The sequence below is a fragment of the Rattus norvegicus genome, chromosome 6 (assembly GCF_036323735.1).
Source record: "Rattus norvegicus strain BN/NHsdMcwi chromosome 6, GRCr8, whole genome shotgun sequence".
NCBI lineage: Eukaryota > Metazoa > Chordata > Mammalia > Rodentia > Muridae > Rattus > Rattus norvegicus.
The window spans coordinates 34616975-34637127 of NC_086024.1; the positions used below are offsets into that span (position 1 = coordinate 34616975).

The 20153-nt window shown below is 40.1% G+C and overlaps 1 long non-coding RNA gene across 2 annotated transcripts in view; it reads right to left on the reverse strand.

Annotated features, from left to right (window-relative positions):
• Nucleotides 1–358: 358 nt before the first annotated feature.
• The window catches only part of LOC120103503 (uncharacterized), a 57024-nt gene continuing 37229 nt past the window's right edge, over nt 359–20153 (reverse strand). Inside the window, exons 3-7 of one of the 2 annotated variants that reach the window (XR_010052513.1) lie at nt 19211–19464; nt 18392–18488; nt 16906–17009; nt 12411–12504; nt 359–1337 (exon numbers count right to left, since the gene is read on the reverse strand). This is a non-coding gene — a long non-coding RNA (uncharacterized LOC120103503). Of the gene's footprint in view, nt 1338–11375; nt 12505–16905; nt 17010–18391; nt 18489–19210; nt 19465–20153 lie in introns of those variants that run through there. The other variant, XR_005505757.2, reaches the window with a different exon arrangement.

The following is a 20153-nucleotide window of genomic DNA, read 5'->3' on the forward strand; positions in this document are numbered from 1 at the left end:
AGCAAAGTAATGTGATGTGCCATAGCCCCTAGTTTCCAGCTTGATTGGAGCAATGCATTTAGGGGGGTGGTCTTTGGGAAGGTCATGTGACTCTGTGCTTTTTATGCCTGATCTGATTTTAGAGCAGAATATTGCAATAGAGCAGGGAAGTCAGCTAATCCTTGGCATCCTGCCAGCCAGGGAGTAAACTCTGCAAAGGACTGGATAAGGCCATCCCGTTCTTGTTCAGATCTATTTGTCTGAGGAAAAAAAAATCATTCTCACTTAAGAAAAAAAAAATCTCAAAAGTAAACAACAAGCACTACCTCCAAAGCAAAGCAAGAAATAGAAAAAGTCCATCCTGTAGTCATTTCTCCTGCTTTTCCTTCAAAATACCAGTGTTTATTTAATAGACCCTCAGCCCCAGGATGGAAACAAACAGATCAATCACCAGGGTGTTCCATTGTGCCCATCATCCTGAAGTCCATCGATGGTATTTATCTGAGACTGAGAGTCATCACACGGGCCACAGGTGCAGCTGATGTGGCGTGACATTGCTGCTATATAAATAGCTGTGAGTGACACTGAGGAATCATGTACAGGAAATCATGCCTGAGCGCTCCAGGCAGCTAGCCCACCTCCCAGCCTTTCTGCCACCCTCTGCCTCCCCAGTCATCTCCTGGTCACGGCCACCATGTCTCATCATCAACCTCAGTAGCACTTGGCATTCTGTTCCCTTCCGGCTCTGCCCGGGGCCAAGACAGACGAATAACTAATGGGCCCTAATATCTAATATCTTCCTCTGCTGGGATGAGATCACTTCTTTTTGCTGATTCCTAGCATGGATATATGCTGATTTTTCTGACAGGGTGCAATTTCCCACAAATAAAGGATCTGCTTTCATTTGGAAACCTAGGATTGAGAGTTGAGATTTGCAAATGAAGTGAAAGTCTCACACAAACCAAACTTTAGGGCAGAAGAAGGTGAAGGCAGTGTGGGTACCCTGTGGTTTAGATGTTCAGGAGAATGGATGTCTCTGGCAAGCTTCGGTGACTTAACACATCGAAATGCTGCACAGACTTCTGTTGGTTCCAACACACAGACGGTGTGATGCTTCTGATGCTCAAGTTGAAGGCTGCTTTCTGCAGGACTGGACAGTGCCATGGAGGAGGGAGGAGCTAGCAACATTTTGGTGGTGAAATGAAACTTTTGCCCTGGGTTTCAGAGTCAAAGCTCTAGTAGATACCTTCGTGCCTACGTTTTAGTCTTGGGAAGTCACCCAGATGTTGTTAGAATTTGAAAATGTCAAGTTTCTTTTCATCTGGAGATGTTGATCTTTCCCCACGTAGAAAGCAGCCCTGCAGACAAAGAAAGAATGTTGTCCAAGTTCAGTTAGTTTATTGGAAATATTTATAGGAACGGGGGTGACACAAAGGTATCTAGGAAGTCCCTCCCCTAGGAAAGTTAGAGCCTGCTCTACTACTGAAGAGCCTCACCTATAGCCTTCATGTTTAGAGAAAAGCATCATCACCTGAGTCCCTTATCAGCTTCAGTGACAAAGAGTTCTACTCTAGTCACTTGTTTATGGCTTACATAATGCTAGGGAAAGCATACCCACCAAAACGATCTTGGTGACCCTCTTGATTTTCCTGTGAGACTTATGACCCTCCCTCTTCCTCCATGTGATAATGTTAATACATATCATTTTATGAGGGTTCCATGGGAGTGAGCAGAGCTTCTCTGGGTCAAGACAACAATTGTCATGGCCAACCTGAAAGAAACAGCCACATACAGAAAGCATCTCTCTCTCTCTCTCTCTCTCTCTCTCTCTCTCTCTCTGTATGTGTGTGTATTCATCCACTTATATTTTGTTAAGGACATACATGCTCTAGTTTTTTACATATGGTGCACTCGGAGTAAACATGGCTGGGTTGGTGACAGTTTGCACATAAATATTGCTAGGGAAGACCTGGTGAGGTACTGGTATGGTAAGACAGGGATTTCTGGACTTGAGATTACACTTAAGGTAAGCCTAGGGCTAATAAGGATAGCAGTACTCTTGTTATTTGCTTTAGCTTCTGTGATCTTACTCATGCAAAACACAATCTACATCATAGAATTCAATTATTACAATTGCGGCTTAACAAAGTTCAGATTCAATGACCCCAGTCAGTATCATTTTCTCTCGTGTATGATATCAGTCAGTTTTGATCTCCCTAAGGCTTAGCAGGTAAGAGTAATAATTAGGTTTTGGTTAACTTGACATAAAGTAAAGTTCTGGAAAGAGGGAATCTCAATAGAGAAATCGTCTCCTTTGGATTGGCCTGTGAGTGTATTTGTGGTACATTTTCTTAATTGCTAATTGATGTAGGAAGATCACCATTGCAGTTGGTGGTGATGTCCCTGGGACTCTGGGCCTGAGCTGTATAAGGAAATTAGTTGAGCAAGCCAGAGGAAGGAAGCCAGGAGCAGCATCCTCTATGGTAGTAGCTGGCAATCTTTCTAAGGCTGTAACCCTTCAGTACAGTTCCTCATGCTGTGGTGACCCCCAGCCATAAAATTATTTTGTTGATCTTTTATAACTGAAATCTTACTACTGTTATGAAAGGTAATGAAATATCTGATTTGCAATCCCCAAAGAGGTCACAACTCATAGGTTAAGAATCAGTGCTCTATGGTTTTGCTTTGTTTCTTGACTCCAGGTTCCTGCTTGAGTTTCTGTCCCGACTTGCTTCAGTGATGGACTGTGATGTGGAACTGTAAGTCAAGTAAACCCTTACTTCCTGCCAAATTTTTGTGAGTTAGGATGTTTAAGACAGCAGTGGAAATCAAGCTTGGGCACTAACTCTTTTAGTTTTACAGGCATGCATACATATCTATGATGTTGCACAAAGTGGGTTCTGTGTATACATGGTTGGGTGTGGGGTAGATGGGGTTACCTGTGCTGTGGGACTCCGGGAGCACAAGTGGAACTTAAGCTTGGCTACTGAGTTGAGTACAAACAGGTCTCTGTCCCTAAACTATCATTGTACATGTTTTCAGAAAGCCTTTTGTCTGAGGAATTAAAGCTTGGATATCTGATAAAGTAGCATGCACATTTGATCATTTATGTATTTGTGTTCTATTTGCTGTTTCCAATGTTTCATTGAGTCATTCAATAGATATTTATAGTTATAGACAATTGCCAGACTCACTATCCAGGATTTGCGTGAGACACCCCCCCCCCGCCAGTTTAATATTTGGAAGGTTTATCTATTCCATTCAGTAATTATTGATTATTTCTTTTAATAATATTCTTACCCTGTGGACTTTTGTCTTTATTTAGGAGAAAAACCACCAGCTCTTTGCCAAGGATATCTAGTGGGAAACAGTGCTAATTTGTCTGCTAACTGCTTAGGAGACAACATGGCCCATACCTCTTCCCGAAGCATGGATGACAGTAGTTATTCTGGAGAATTTTTATAAAAAGACAGTGATCTCTGCTATCCTAACCCATTCTTTCATGTCTTCAATGTCCCAGCTATGTGCTCATGCCAGCACTTCATGGAAAGAGCAGGGTTAGAGTGCCTTAGAGTTAACTTTACCATCACTGTATGACTGTGCGATGTCACCAACCTTTACTTCTCTCTCGTTTCCCTGTTTATTACTCTTTAGGCCTCCACTCTTGTGCTCCCTCCTCCATGCAGCAGCCTGAGTACAGCAGCTCAATTACACGAAGCCTTCTGACCATCTGTGTGCATCACTACCAATTGTCTATTTTTATGGAGACCCAAGGGCTTCACAATTTCCTCTCTAGACCATGATCAGCTTGGAGAGCAAGTATCAGACATTGTCCCTCCTGCCCTTTCCATGAGCAGTGAGCAAATTTTTCATGGTTTCTGATGACTTTGTGACTTCACTAGCTAAGCCAACTACCAGATTGGCAGTGGGACCCAGTTCTGGGGTTATCTTATTGAATTTCTGTGTAGGTAAAGACTTAATATGTGTCATAGACAAGGCTCAGTTTTTTCAGCTGCCCCTGGTGTGTCATTGTCTTTAGTGGTCTCTTGCAGGTTCTTGCTCCCATCCCTGCAGATTTTTTCCTATTAGAACTTTGCTTGTGTCAATTTACTGATAGACACTGGGATAGTGGCACAATTGCAAGATAAGAGCCATTTTCCTAATAAACACTAGATCCCTTCTGCCAGCCAATATAGTTGGACTGTGTTCACTATCCCCTCACACAGCCTGGGGGTTCTATTTCCTGGGTGCTCTATCCCCACTGGAGCTCTCTCTCTGTGGTGGTCGCTCTCTTCTTAGGTCAACAGCAGTGTCCCAGATACATGCATAACAGGTTTCCAATTTATTTCTTTTCAACAGCCCTTGGCGAACAGCTCTTCCTCCACCTTTCTCTTTTTATTGCTTGCCTTTGCTTTATCTGCTAAATCCCTGCTTGTGGGGCTCCAGCTGCCTTTATAGCACCCGCCCTTGTTAATATCTTCGTGTTGTTGCAGTTACTGCCCGTGGGGTCTTAATGAGGAGCAGGTGGATATTATCAGCTCACTTTCAGGAAATAAGATGGGGAGGGAAGCAACCACAGCATTATATAGGTTATCTCATTTAAAACCATCTTTGTGCAGTAAATACTATTTCCCTGACTTTAAGATGAGAAAAAAAAACTATCCCCAGGAAAGCCTCTAAATACCATTCCTTTTAAATTCCCTGTAAGACTTGATGTCACCTCTGCTCAAGGTTTTTCAATGGAGTCCTGTTATCTATTACAGAGTAAAGATCACAGTCCTTAACCCAGTAGTCAAAAAGCCTGAATATACATTCTCTGGTGTGTTGCCCACCCCTTTCTAAATACTCAGTTATAATTAAGCAGGTTAACAGGTGATTTTTCTCTTTTGTAAAAGTTCCTGTCCCTTTGCATCCTACAGACCCCTGCCCCTGTTCCTCCCTCTTCACATCACTTTCTGTAGACCTGAGGCATCGGCATCAAGCTGCAGCTAAACAGTCACGACAATCATGCAAAGGACTGGCCTCCCAAGTTAGAAACCATTGCTCTTGTTCCAACTAACCTGGCCCTCTTCCTTAGTTCTTCACCAGCCCATGTGAAACTGTGACCTTCTTACTAGGTGAGACTCATGCCTGATTCTAGTTTATCACCCTGTAGTAGGACCAGAGAAATGCCTTTCAGAGAGCCGATGTTGTAAAACAATAAAAGTTGCTTAATTGATCATTTTAAGAAGTTACTCCATCTTCCTGTAACTACCATCTCCATCTGTGCTTAATAACTAGTACTAATGGAGACACTTTTGACTAAAACATATGAAACCCAAACATAGTGCTAAATAATTAGCATCCTAAAGTTGTGACTTAATGAGGGTAATTCTTTACCCTTCTGAAATGGCTTATTACCAGGGACTGTATTTGGTTAAATAAGTATGGTCTTCTCTAATCTTGCATAACCCCTTGTAGATGACTACTGTGATGTGAAAATGGCCAAATTAAATGTGAGCTATGCTTGCCAAAGAACTCATTAAATGCTAACTTCTGTCTCTTGGCCCCCACACAACCATTCACTTAATCACTCATTTGATCAACAAACACTTATATTCCCAGCCATAGATCTTTCTTGAATTCTAGACCTATATATCTATTCATCAATTTAGCAACTCTACATGGATGACCTGGAGTCTAAGATATCTATAATTGAAATTTTAATTCCAAGCCCCTTGCCCAGAAGTCAAGTCAAAGCACATATAATCTGCTCTGTCATCTTTATTTAAATCAAAGGAAGTACTCATATATTCCTTTTAAATCTCGTCATTTTCTTTTACTTCTTTCTCTTTCTTCCTCAGACCTGTATTCATAATCAGTTACTTGCTGCTATTGATCCCATTGCTGTACTGTCAATAGCATAGTCATTGTCTTTGACTTGTACCATGCATTGTTTGACATTTTCTCGAATAAAGTAAGAAAGAGATATCATTAATAGTCAATTTAATATATGATGCCTGGCAACAAACCAGGTTCTTTTTATGTGTCGTCTCATTTAACATGCTCAAAAACCCTTTAAAGAATGGCGTTTCAGACAAAATGTTTCTTTAAATGAGAAACCGAAGACTTAGAAAGTTGAACTGCCTAAGGTGTCACAGCTTCTAAGTGGCAAAATGGGATTTAAAGTGAGTCTCCGTAACTCCAAAGTCTAATCTTTTTTCACTATATGTTGCCTCCCAGTGAAGAAAATGACATTTTTGATTTAAAACATTCATTAGTTTATTCAGCACATCCATTGGACCAGACTTTTTTTGTTTCAAGCTTCAATGGTATAATGAATACATTCCTAAGAGAAGCCCTGGGGCTGTGAGGATTGGCTAGGCTATGCTTCAGTAACAAACATCTTGAGAAGCTCAGTCGCTTCATTATGTAACTTTTATTCTACACACATGCATGCAGGCATTCTACACACAGACATAAATCACTCACACACACACACACACACATGCACACCCCACATATACTCCCCCCACTGACACACAGATTTATAAGATACCACAGATAAGTCCAGTATTCACCCCTCACCAAGGAAACTACTCTTTGCAACAGATGGAGACCATTACAGAAAACCAAACCCAATTAAAATGAAGAGTTGTAGAGTCTGAACCCAAGGAAAACAACTAGAAAACAAGCCCTCACCTGAAGCTTGAGGAGCATGGCAGAAGACAGGCAGAAAGAGTGTATGAGTCAGAGAGTTTGCTGTGTGACTGTATCTCCTAAATATCCCATAAAGTCTCACCAACGTGACTGTCCAAACATGAACGCATCAAGGACAGCACCAATGGACATGCCAAACCAGAGGAGGAAAAAACCCACTAGGCATCAACCCATCATAAAGAGATTCACCACCGTGGAGTGGGGTGATTCTCTGAGCTAATAGTAACAGCTTGTTTTTCATCAGGGTCCAGTTCTTTGAGTGATTCCCCACCAGAATGGTTCTGGGACATTGCTTAGTGGGATTCAATGATACATTTTGGATTTGTCTTACTACCACAAAATTTCCATCACATTTCCTCACACATGGGGATGGGGCCAATGCTCTATGTTTTATGATCACAGAGGAAAACACATATCAATACATTCTGCTGCTGGGCATCACAGAAGGATGGGGTAACCAGGTCCTGAGGATGGGCATGACGCAATAGAGTAAAAGGAATAGCAACCGCACAGAGTCAAGGAAGACCATAGTGTAGCAGCTGAGTGACTACTGCTACATTTCCAGACATCAAATGGGCCAACAATAGAAAGAGAAATTTACTCTCAGTGCATGTTTAACAGGAAAGAATTCTTTCTTAACTGAGCACATAGGATAATAACTCAATAAGGCTTTGGTGTGCTGTGAGCTCGTGATCAACCTGTATATAGCAACATGGAGAGTTAAATGCTGTATTAAATGTGTTGGGTTAAATTTAGGATTAGTACAAGATTAGTGAGGAGGAAGGGATTAAAAATTAGTAGGGGAAGCTGGGCCTCAAGAAACAGGCTTAACTGGAAGTCTGGTTGACTGCTTAACAAGGACATTTGAATTTGAAATTTATTTGCCTTCATGTTACATATAGTCTCTTAATTTTCTTGATGCCTTGATAATGACCAAAACATGCGCAAGTTCTAAGTTTTTGTTTTGGAGAAAGGGGGAAACATTTTCTGATCTCTGTTGTCACTGTTGTGGTTGATACTAGTCAGAGTTAAGAGTTATAACTGTGAAGACGTGAGATCCACTGAGGATCTGGAAGGAGAATTGGGACTTTCCAAGACTTGAGATAGAGCCTTAGAATGACTTGATTTAATTTGCAAAGGACAGACGTCCTGAGATGACATGTGGGCCACATGCAAAATGCTGCATTAAATATTTCTAAATGTCAATCTTGGCCTGTATTTCTGGTAATTTCCTGTGTACGATTCCCATAAGAGCAATTACTGGTCAGAGGTTGTGGACGTGTATTAAACTCTTGAAATGCATTGCTAAATTTGTGACATTGTTCACTTCCCTACATCTTTGCCAGCACTGAGGAAAGAGTGCTGATGGATGTCGTATAGACCCTGCGTCTCAGGTTTTTAAATGCCGAATGTTGGTATTGAAAGAGTTTATTTTTCTGCTGGAAATCTCTGCCCACCTCTAGCTTCAGCCAGTGCCTCTAGCCTGGATGGCTTTGATTGTTTCTGGTTTAGAATAATTAAAAAATGTGCAAAAAAGGAGGATGGAAGAACCATGCACTCACATAAACAAGGCACATAAGTACAGAAACACACATACGCACGCGCACACACACACACACACACACACTCACTCACATAACACATCTTTCCTGATGCTACAGAGCCAGTAAATTTGTAAAGATTACAAATACATATAGCCTAGACAAATATCACAAAAAAATCTTTTGAAAAATAGCTCTAACATACACACACACACAAACACACACATACACACACATTCATACAAGCATACCATTTTCTGATGTACACACACAGACACACACACACACGTTCATACAAGCATACCATTTTCTGATGTTACGAGTCATTGCAGGTTGCAAATACATGTTTCCTAGACAGATTCACAAAGTCCTCCCCCCTTTTATAATAGCTTTAGAATTTCAGGAATGGTGCATTGACTGGTACCCTCTCTTATTTAGAAAGAATCTATTCTTTCCTTTGACCACTGGGATCAGAGGCAGGTAGATCATTCACAGGAAACAGAATCAAGCACAGCAGTGCAAGCCGGGGCTGTGTTTGGGCTCCAGGGCAGAAACTCAATGAGCAGTAACACTAGAGAAAATTAGCTAATCAGAGAGTATTATATTTCCTTTCTACACCCTATGTGACTGCTGCGTATATCTGGTGAACAGAATAGTGCACACACACACACACACACACACACACACACACACACACACGCACGCGCGTGCGCGCGCGCACACACAAATCATGCTGAGTCACATGCAACAGAAAGTCTTCTCACAAGAATCCTTATGGTTTTATAGTCCAAAATGTCTTCCTGAAAAAAGTCAACAAGCTCTATTACCCATTTCACCTAAATTCATTCATGTGTGTGTGTGTGTGTGTGAGTGTGTGTGTGTGTGTGTGTGTGTGTGTGTATACAGACACATCTGTATGTTAATTTGTGATTTACTAAACATGAGCAACCTTGAATGCAATGTTGCTGGTATTGTCAACATCAAAATTTCACTTAGAATTATCCGATTCTGCCAATTCACTCACAGAGTCCAGTTCTATTCCTGACTGGCAAGAGAAGAACCTTATCACCCATTCACCTTTGTAATCCCAGTGCACATAGAAAGTACTAGCAGTCATTGAGCACAAGTATTCCAGCAGAGTAAGTTCGTGCAACAATAAATAGTATAATATTATCACTGTGCTAATCTCTTTTGTTTCATTCCCTTCTAAATTTATTACTTCCCTTTCGAAATCTCATTTCTTTCTTGCAAAAGCACCCTCTCTCCCTTGTGTAATTTCCAAATATATTAGTTATCTGTATATGATTGAAAGGTGTTATATATTTTTTAATTAATGAGAATATAGCAGTTTACTGGTTTTCTGTTTTTACTTTTTGTTCTCACACTGTTTATGCCAAACCCAGTGGTGATGCCTGGGCCTAACACAGTGTTTCTTAGTAGAATTCTGTTTCGTGTATTTCTAGGTATTAGGTTGTTGCCACTGTCCATTAGTCACAAATAATGGGGACTTTCTTAGTTACCTTTCTATTAATGTGTTAAATTACCCCAATAGAAACAGTTTAAGGAACGAAGAGTTTATTTTGGTTTACAGTGTGAAGTCATATTCCATCATGGAAGAGAAATCACAATGGGAGAAGCCTGAGCTATTTGGTCAAATTACCTCCATATCAGCTCACTTTTATTCAATCCAAATTCTCAGCCCAGGGAACAATGCCTGCTTGGGTATGTCTTCCCACTCCAATTAACCTAAAAGGATAGTCCCTCAATAGCCTACCCAGAGACCCATCTCCCAGATGACCCTACAGTTCATCAAGTTGGCAATTGAAATGATTATCAGAGGAAAATGGATGTCTTCATAAAAAACTTTTCGTGGACTAAAGAGAGGACTTCTTTGGAATATGTACTCAGGGACAGGATAATAGCAAGATAATGGGATGATGTGTATTTTTAATGTCTATAGCTTCTGCAAAAATCTCTCCAGAACACTTCAATTCCAAATATTTCTTGTTCCTACTTTCTAAACTTTGCTTATCTGACTGTCACCAAGGACTAAGTGTGACTATAATTAGCTCTTTACATCACGCTGAGTTGCCTATTCTTATCTGTTACCTATATTAAATTAGTTGTATTATCTCTTTCTCACTGATTTACAGAGAATTTTCATATATCTAGATAATAAACGCTCATTAATGTCTTCATTCCAGTTGCTTCCACTGTTGCTTTTGTACCCAGTGACATTTGAAGGACAGCAATCTTTTTTTTTTCTGTTTAATGTGTTTTCCTTGCAGTTTTATATTTTTAGTTATTTTGGTTAAGTATTTTCACCATAAGGTATATAGCTCTCTAATTCAAGGTAAGTATGAATTTTGCTCAACATCGCCTATAAATTTAATGGTATTGGCTTGTACAATATACTTTGAAAATTCACATGTTTATCTAAAGTTGGATAATATGACAGAAATTGCAGCACAAAGCAGTGGAACATGGGGTAACTTCCTGGGAAGATGTTAATACAAGTCTTCCCATCCCATATAAGTCATCAAACAAATGGTTCTATCCAACCGTACCTAAGGTGGTATTGGGGTTACATAGAGATAGTGGGTGAGTCTCGGTTACTTGCATTACTATTGCACCCACCTGGCACAGGTGACACCTCATGAAATATCTATCACGGAGTATTCTGCACACATTGAAGGAAACTCACTAGAAGAGGCTCCCTCCCCCCCCCAGAAATTATTTCTTATATAATCTCCAAGAGAGATCTTCAAATCTTGTAAGTTTCCTCAGCCCATTAAGTTGCATGACTAAGAAGGTTCCTTAATCATTCCTTCCTTCAAGGAGAGAGTGTTGCAATTCAGAGGGAGCAATTATTCCAGGTAGAAGAATAAAGAGGCAAACTAGTAACTAATGGGGAAGATTTAGTTCAGATATAAATAAATTATAGAAAAACAAACTACAAAAACAGTAATGTATTACTGTTCTTTTATTTTTTACTTTAAATTAAAATATAGTTCTATTATTTCCCTCCTTCCATTTCTACCCTTCAACCCCTCCCACATCCTCTCCCTTTCACCCCTCTCATGTTCTCTCTTAATCTCAAAATAATTGCCTTTGTCTTTGATTATTATTTTTTCAATATATCTTTCATGTCTCTGCTGTAAATGGTAATTTTTATTTTCCTTAACAAATGCACAGAGTAAGCACGTAGCTTGGAGGTAGGGCTAGGTAGCACATATTTTCCTAGTGTGTGTTAAGTCTAGTATTCCCTTAATATCAGCAAAATGCCCTCATAGAGAAGAAAGAATGTTCTATTTAACTACCTCACTTTCTCTGTAAGTTGTCTTTACAAACAAAGGATCATCCCCTTCCTTGGCCAGTCCTGGTCACATGTATTAAGGACAAACCTTAGCTCACGAACTGTTCCTTTTCGTGAGTTTAGATGGGGTAGAGGCTCAGCTGTTGACACTCTGCTCAATCACTTCTATGTTCTTTCTCAGGGGGTTCCCTTATTTCTTTTCTACTTCAATAGATCACACTCTGTGGCACCGTTGTGTGTAGGATGTCAGTGTCATGCTTTCAGTGCAAAGGAAAAATCCAGAAAGAAAATTCCAGGGTCTTTTGAAGAGCCAGAGTAGTACACCGGTTGGCTACTTCTGGAGCTCCGATATGCCAGGTCACTACCTCACTTCATTTCCTTATAAAATACACATATATTTTGCTTCATTCGGAGGTCCTGGTTTAAGCCTATGTTTTTCTTCGTTTCTGGACTTCATTGTTGGCTGAGGAGGTACTGCAAGCCTGTTCTTCTTGGCCACGCTATGAAGAGCTGGAAGTGAGTCAGAAGCCTGTCACATTGGGCATCTGGTGCTGGAGATTTGTGTTCATTAAGCTATAACTGTGGACTGCTCTGAGCTCTTTGCTGCATTACATTGTTTTATGCAGATGCCAGTTGCCCTCTTTTAAGCTTACAAATACTTCAGACTTTTAGTCTCATTTTCCATGTGATTATAACAATGGGTTTATTAAAAATAATAATGTTAAATACAATAATCATCTCTCTGAAGGTCTCTGTGTCTATAATTAACCATTATTTGGATCTTCTAGCAAAATAAGTTGCGTCTATTTCATGGTCCGAATGCAACTGTAAAGTTGCAAGATACTTAAAGGTAGATTGTAACTGGTGGTACTTACATTTGCAGACATTTGTAGACATTTAATAACTTGCCGAAGGGTCTCCTGACCTGGTCTCAGTAGTTGTTGACAGTTGTATGCTGAATTCAGTCTCCTGAAACAAGAAGTCTGTGTTACTACCAACACCTCTTGTTTTAAATGGATGTGTACAGAGGAGAAATCAAAGATTGGAAACACAGAGACTTGGCCTCTAGCCCTGGTCACATGACCACTGTAATCATGGGCCACTGTGCTTTTGTCTTAGGTCTCAGGCTTCCATTCTGTGGATGAGGGCTTTAACTTGGCATAGCTACTTTTTGCTCATGCGGCTGTAAAACCTTTGGAATGTGTGCTTGAACTGAAGCTTCAAGAAATCTCTAGTTTCTGCTTTATATCCAGGAGAGCAGAATAACAAATTCCCTTGCACTTGGAAATGTTTTGCCATCATTGACAACAGAGGTCAGTGCCAGGGTTATGATCGTCTGTTGGGATAATGACATTCATTTTCTCCATTGCTTTTGCCAGAGTGAACCTACCCTGATTTCGTCAACTCCCACTCCCTTCTCCAACATCTTTTTGTAGCTACCCTATCCCCATTCAGTGGATGCTTTTCACAAATGTACGTAATGGCGTTGAGCCATTGCCCACACAAGATGTTTACAGAATACTCTTCAGTAATGTATTGGTTGTGTTGATATTCATATCAACAGTGCTAATCAATGCTGCCTTTTATGTTGGAGACACAGGCAGATCTTTACCTTTTAAATTACCTCAGTTTCTGGGCTGGGTAGAAGTTGGGTAGGATGTGACATAATGATAATAGTAATGATTAGAAGGAATGAGAGGAGAGAGACTGTGTGTAGCTGACACTGTGTCAGAGTGACAGCCCCTGATGTTGGATCAGTAGGGATGACTAGAAACCTCATCACCCATCTTTGGGATGTTATTGCAGAACACATCACTATGGTTCAGGCGGCTGCAGACTGCAATCCTGTCTGATCAAAAGTGGGAGGACAAAGGGAATCTAAAACAACGCTCAACCTTCAGCCACTCCTTAGGAGTATCTATTTTGACAAAGTAAACTGTGGATTTGTCCTAAGAACTCAGGCTGCAGAGACTGTGGTCTCACAACTGTTCTGAGGCTTGAAGACTTTTTTCTCTCAGTAATGAGAGTGTCGCACGAGTGGGCCTTTCCCTGACTGCACTGGCAACAGGACAACTTGTGCCAGGATGGATTTTTCTTCATTGATTCTAATCTTCTTCCTGACTGACTGTCTTGGCTGCTTTGACATATTGAACACTGAATAGTCCCTGAGTAATTCTTGAACATTTGGGGATCGTTTTTATTTTTACAAGACAGTAGAATCCAATGGAGTGATTTATCAAGGTGAAGATGAAGAAGACAACATGTGTTGGGGGGATTTTATTCTGGGAATAAACACAGACTCAATAGAGAATTAAACAACACACACACACACACACACACACACACACACACACACACACACACACACACTGAACAAACGATCCACACCCAGTCTTCAGTAATTTCATAATTTGGTAAGGATCCACGGCCTCATCTAAAGATGAACATTAATGGATAAAGGGCTTTCGCAGCTGTGACTTCAGCCATGATTGATGAGAAAATGCTACGGAGGGAGAAAAGGAAAATGAATATTTATTAATGGAATAGTGTTGGGGGCTTCAAATCCAGGGAGATCCATCATTTCAAATTCAAGGTTGGATGCATTCAGAACAGAATGTTCAATACAATGGCCCCATAGCTTAGCTATTGGCCAGAAAATTCACAGGCTCTGCTGTCATTTGGACTCTGGAGAACTTTCTGAAGATGTTTTCCTGTTTCAGTCCCCATTGATATCACCTGGAGTGGACATTTCATGAGTAATTATTAGGACAACGATTGCCTCACCTGTTAGAACATGTGGAATGATGTGATCTGGCCATCCATCCGGAAATTAATATATCGCATCTGCATTCTTTCTCTGATGATAGTTATGGCCTCTGATGACAGCTTGGGAATTATTAGGAACCTTTTCTTCCTAACATGACTTCATCAGTTCTCCCTTGAACTTCACAAGAACAGTGTTCAGCCAACAAGCATCATGTATTGAAATCTCCTTCTATATTTCCTACCCATTGAACCCTTTGCCACACTTGCTCCCTTTAGCTTGGCTAATTTGTTAAGATAAAATAAAGGCCATTTCAGTTTGGTGAACTACTATTCCCCTACCATAACATCATATAAAAATAGAAGATGGGGACTTTTAGGCAGGCATTGTTGATCTCTTTTGTGATGGTATTATTTTTATGTGAGCAGCTTGTTCAGATAATTAACAACACTGATATCATGGCTTAAGGTTTTGACAGGGAAGGAAAAATTGACAGATGGCATTTAACTGTGTAATTTAACTTAAGGTGTTGAAGTATTATTGGAAGCTTCAATGTGTAGATTTAAGCTAATAGATAGCCCCCAAACATATCACCTCACTCCCACATAACCATATGCACAAAATCATGACTTCACTAAGACCTTTGTTTCTTTATTTTAGATTATAGCAGTAGGCCATAGTGTTCCTACAATCAAACCACTAAGCTTTTGGAATAACTGTCCAGATAGAAGGTCTGGTTTCTGCCTTGCCATAGTCATGTTGCACCTCACCAGCTATTCTTGGGCTACAGAGGTTGGTTGCATATGCTATTCCAAAACATAAGTTGTGATTCTGTTAGACAGTGTGTTTCATTTTATTTTAAACTATTGATATACTCCAATCCAGACACTGGTAGTCTTGACAACCAAGAGCTCCCAATGTTTAATTTTAAGTCCAAAGCAGAAGAAGACTGATCTCTCTGCTTAATAGCCAGGCCAGAAGAGGAATTTCCTCTTACTCCTGGGAGGGCTAGTCTTTCTGTTGGGAAAAGCAATCTGCTTTGATCAATCTACCAATTTAGATGTTAACCTCATCTAAAAACATCCGAACAGACATACACAGAGTAATGTCTTGCCAAATACATGGGCACCCTAGGGCCCAATCAAGTCGACACACAAAACGAACCATCTCAGCAGCTCTCAGAAACTAACAGACGTAGAAATACCTAATAGAATTCATAAAGAGGATGAGATGGGGAGAAATATTTTGATTGGATTCAGAGGAGCTGGCGAATGGTAAGCTCTAAGAAGAGAGGCGAATAAATTACTACACAATATTTCTGCCCCAGATGATAGAGCAGAGGGTATGCTGGGGAAATAGAATGGAATACACAATAATAAAACACACACACACACACACACACACACACACACACACACACACACTGCTTTTATGAGATATGGGTGAAACTAAGGGATAAATTAAACTTTAATTACACAGAGCTCACCAGTATTCTCACTGTTAGGAACATAGGTATAAGACCGTAAGTAAAGAATTGTCTGAATAAGGTAAATAAAGAGAAGATGATGTCATAAATTCATGTGCAGCCCCCAAAAATCAATTGAGTCCCTTTCCTTCATTTTTGTTTCTTAGAGATTTCATCGAGGGCAGGTAGTTTTTCTGGAGCCCACATGGGAGGCAGATGTCAGAGGAGGGAGTGTGGCTTGTTTTACATATAGGAGAAGAAAGATCTAGAGTGCTAGTTGAGCATAGGTAGAAAAGACTGCCTAAGGACAGTACATCCATGGATGTGCCTCTAAGGTAAAGCACTTGTATAGCACATGTGAGCACTCTTTACCATCACAAATACACAAACAAAAAGCGAGTTTTATGAGAAAACAAGGGAAAGTTATTAGAAGCTAGATCTTTATGCACGAAGATCTTCACCACTTTTGATTAAGAGAATCACATTGAATATTAGACAGGGAAACAATTGAAAGGCTTTATAGATCATTAAACTATAAAATAATTTGTAATAAAGCTGTCATATGACTAGTGGTATTATTGTTATTGCCCAGGGAGGGAAATGTCAACTGGGATTCAGTCTTGATTGGGGACTAGCATAGGGCAAGTGGGATAATAGACTTGGACACACAGTTCTTCTGCATGCAGACAACACAAGGCTGGCTCTTCAGACACCTGCCTGTGATGTTCTAATCTGCAGATGTCTCCCCTTAGTACCACTATACAATTGCTTGCTTTTCTCTTACAGAACTCCCTAGCTCTTCTTCCATGATTCTTTGGTTGTTGGTGGCAGTATGGGGGTAGGGTGGGGGTGTGTGAATTTGATGAGCCTCAACAAACAGAAAAGCACAGATAGAAAATGAAACATAGCGTGTTCCCAAGACTTTGTCTCTCCTTGTTATTACGAATGCTGCGACTTCCCATTCAGCCAGTTGCTTTTCACAGGGTCTCTTGGGTGGAATGGATTGGTTGGAAAAAGGTGGACACCCGTTTATCTAGAGATTGATAGCCTGGTTTCCAGAAGCCATTCGCATTCCGCTGTGCAAGGGGCTTCTCCATCTTCAGTCTTTAATCCGTTAGTCCAATTGCAAGTGAAAACTTACCAAGAATTGCATTACAAGCCACTTTTCTGTAGGACTCACACATGATGGAAGGGGGCTGGTTCTGCTCAGGCTGCTGATTTAGCCTTTTGTGAAATAAGTTTATTCTGTGATTAAAGAATATAAGCAGGAAGGAGGGAGAAATAGGGAAATTGTGACTATGTACAAATAATAAATGAATCATCATATAGTTAATGGAAAGTGTGACAATTTTCTGCAATAACTTTTCTTTGTACTACAAATAATTATATACAAGTATCTACACACACACACACACACACACACACACACACACGAATGTATTTTGGGAGTCAATTTGAGAGCTTATGTGAGGACCAACCTTGACTATAAAAAAAAAATTGAGATGAAAAATCTTAATGGTATATTCTAACTCAGAGGCACTACATATTGTTTTAAGATACTAAATGATGGGGAACTTTGTTACTTGGTAACAGATAATCAATCAATACACCACTTTTTGCAGAAGTAAAGATTTTTGATAAGTACCATTAAAGCTGACATTAAGTTAGTTATAACAAGAGTATTTCTGTGATGATGTCAGCTTTAGTCACATAACTTTGTGCCTTACTTTTCACCCCAGTTCCACACTCTCTGTGTAGCAAGGTTGCTGTCAATGATCAGTTTTTGTGATAAATCTCAATTTACTGAAGTTGAAGGACAAAAGATTTTTTTTCTTTTCTTTTTTTTTTTTTTTTTCGGAGCTGGGGACCGAACCCAGGGCCTTGCACTTGGTAGACAAGCGCTCTACCACTGAGCTAAATCCCCAACCCCCAAAAGATTTTTTTTTTAGGTTAAAAACTATTTGGATTATATAAATCCAAACATGTATCAAACCTTTCTTGGGTAAGAAATTGTGCCTGTCACCCACAACAAATGGTATCCTGAACTAAAAATCAGTTAACTGTACTTATCAATACATTTAGAGAAATTGAGATGAGTAAACCATTAATGATTAATGAGTCCCATGATAACACTAAACAATATGCAAGTGACAGACAAAACTACAGCTCTTGCTTAAGAGAGTTCCTTCCATTAAATATTGTTCCTATAGCCAAACATTAGAAACATGGGCTTAGTTCTCTTTCTGCATAAGACTTGGGAATACAGGATCCCACGGCCATGGGCATTGTTTCAATGTCCATTGCTTTACTAATGATACCAGCAGACTTCTCAGCTCTCAGAAAACAACTGTATACATCTGTCCAGAAAGCTGCTCCCCTGTTATCATGAGGCTAGCTGGCTCTGATCCATGCTCTGAATGATGATTTCTGTCCTTTTTGGAGGTGGGAAAAATTGACATTCTATTTAGTTTAGAAAACTTACACTAGACTAGAAATGCAATGCAAGAGGCAAAAGATAATGCCAAATGCCATTTTAAGTGTTTCAAGAGCCATATAAACGGTAAAAAAGAAAAATCATATATACATTGGTAAATGGTGTACAGGCATATGCACACAGGTGTACTCACTTGTGTGTGTGATTTGGAGAACAGAGGTTGACTTCCGGCATTGTCCTTTAACACTCTCCATCCTGCTCTTGATTTTGGACTGGAAATCTCATTGAAACTGCAAGTCAAGCAATAAGACTAGGTTGGCAGGTTAGTGATCATCCAAGATCTGCCGGTCTCCAACCCTCAACTCTGAGGTTAGAAGCCCTCACACTCCAACCTTTTTCATGGGTGCTGGGGATTTGAGCTCAGCTCTTTGTGCTTACATAGCAAGTGCTTTATTAACTGAGTCATATTCCTGAAATTAATATTTAACCAGATATATTGGATGCATTTTTTTGGTGTGTGCGCGCGCGTGCATGTGTGTGTGTGTGTGTGTGTGTGTGTGTGTGTGTGTGTGTGTGTCTGGTGTATACAGGTATATCTGGGTGCTTGAGTGCATGTGTATGTGAAAATCAAAGATAAGTATCAAGGTACTATTCACATTATTTTATACTTGAGATTGTCTCTCATTGGTATGGAACTTGCTGACTGGGTTAGACTGGTTGACCAGAAAGCCCTAAGGATTTTTCTGTGCCCACTTCCCTAGAATGGGGACTACAAATCTGTGGTGTCATCATGCCCAACTTTTAAAACCTGAGTTCTGGAAACGAAACCTCGGTCCTCATGCTTGCTGATGACTTACTTTCTTAGACTGAGTGGTCTCCCCAGCCATCAATATAACTAATTTTTATTATCATGAAACCAATATGCAAATAATTAACAAAGCAGTTTATATTATATTCAAACTATATTTTTAATTCACAGTGTGTATTTTATTGTATTTATAATACATCTTACCTCTAGTTCTTGTTGCAATGAAAGAGGCTGACTCGGAATCCATAAAGAGAAAAGAGCTCTGTGGATTTCTTTCGACCCAGTCCCAGGCTTCTGTGGGGCTTCTGATAAGTTCTCATACCTTTTCTATTTCGTGCCCTCAAGCTCTGGAGCTCCCCACCTCTGTTAGCCCTCATTCCTTGTGTTCTTGTCCTGTTCAATCCAGCTATAGCTGGGGCAGGGCAGTGGACAGTGGGCTCTTATAATTTCTTCTTTTACTGAAGCAGGAAACATAATGGGATATACATTATAGCAACATGCAAACTGTTCATCAACTATCCATTATGTCTGCCATCTCCCTTCTGCCAGTGGAGGTAACTATGTTATTACAGGGAGAAAAAAAATCTTATTTTAATTACAATCCAATCAGAAGATGCATCCATTATGCAGAGTGCCTTGGCATGTTTTAAAGTTTTAATTTTCTCACAAATAGTAGAGCCAATTCTATAGGGAGGAAAAAAAGACTTTGTATTTTTATTAATTTTATCATTGAAATAACATTCACTAGGTATATACAATGTGGAGGCATTGGTTTTTTTTGGGGGGGGGCGTGAAGTTCTATGGTCCATAATCCCTCCCTTTAAGAAACTCAGAGCTTTTTTAGAGGGTGTGGATGATGACAAACAGATGTACTGTGTGACCACCTGTCCCTAAGAGAGCTCTGATTAGGGTGAGTGGGGAGTTATCCCGGAGGAGGCAAGGTTGCCCTGACTTGGAAAGCGTGGGTAAGATTTTGATGTGTCATCATGGATGGGAAAGGAGAGGAAGGAGGTAATTTCAGACTGAGAGACTGCTGTGATGTTATGACATAGAGAGGTAAAACTATACATTGAAATTTTCTGCAAGAACGCATTTTTGCAGCAGGCTGATCTGGAGGTGGGTGTGAGGCCCCTCTGGGCAGTGAGGC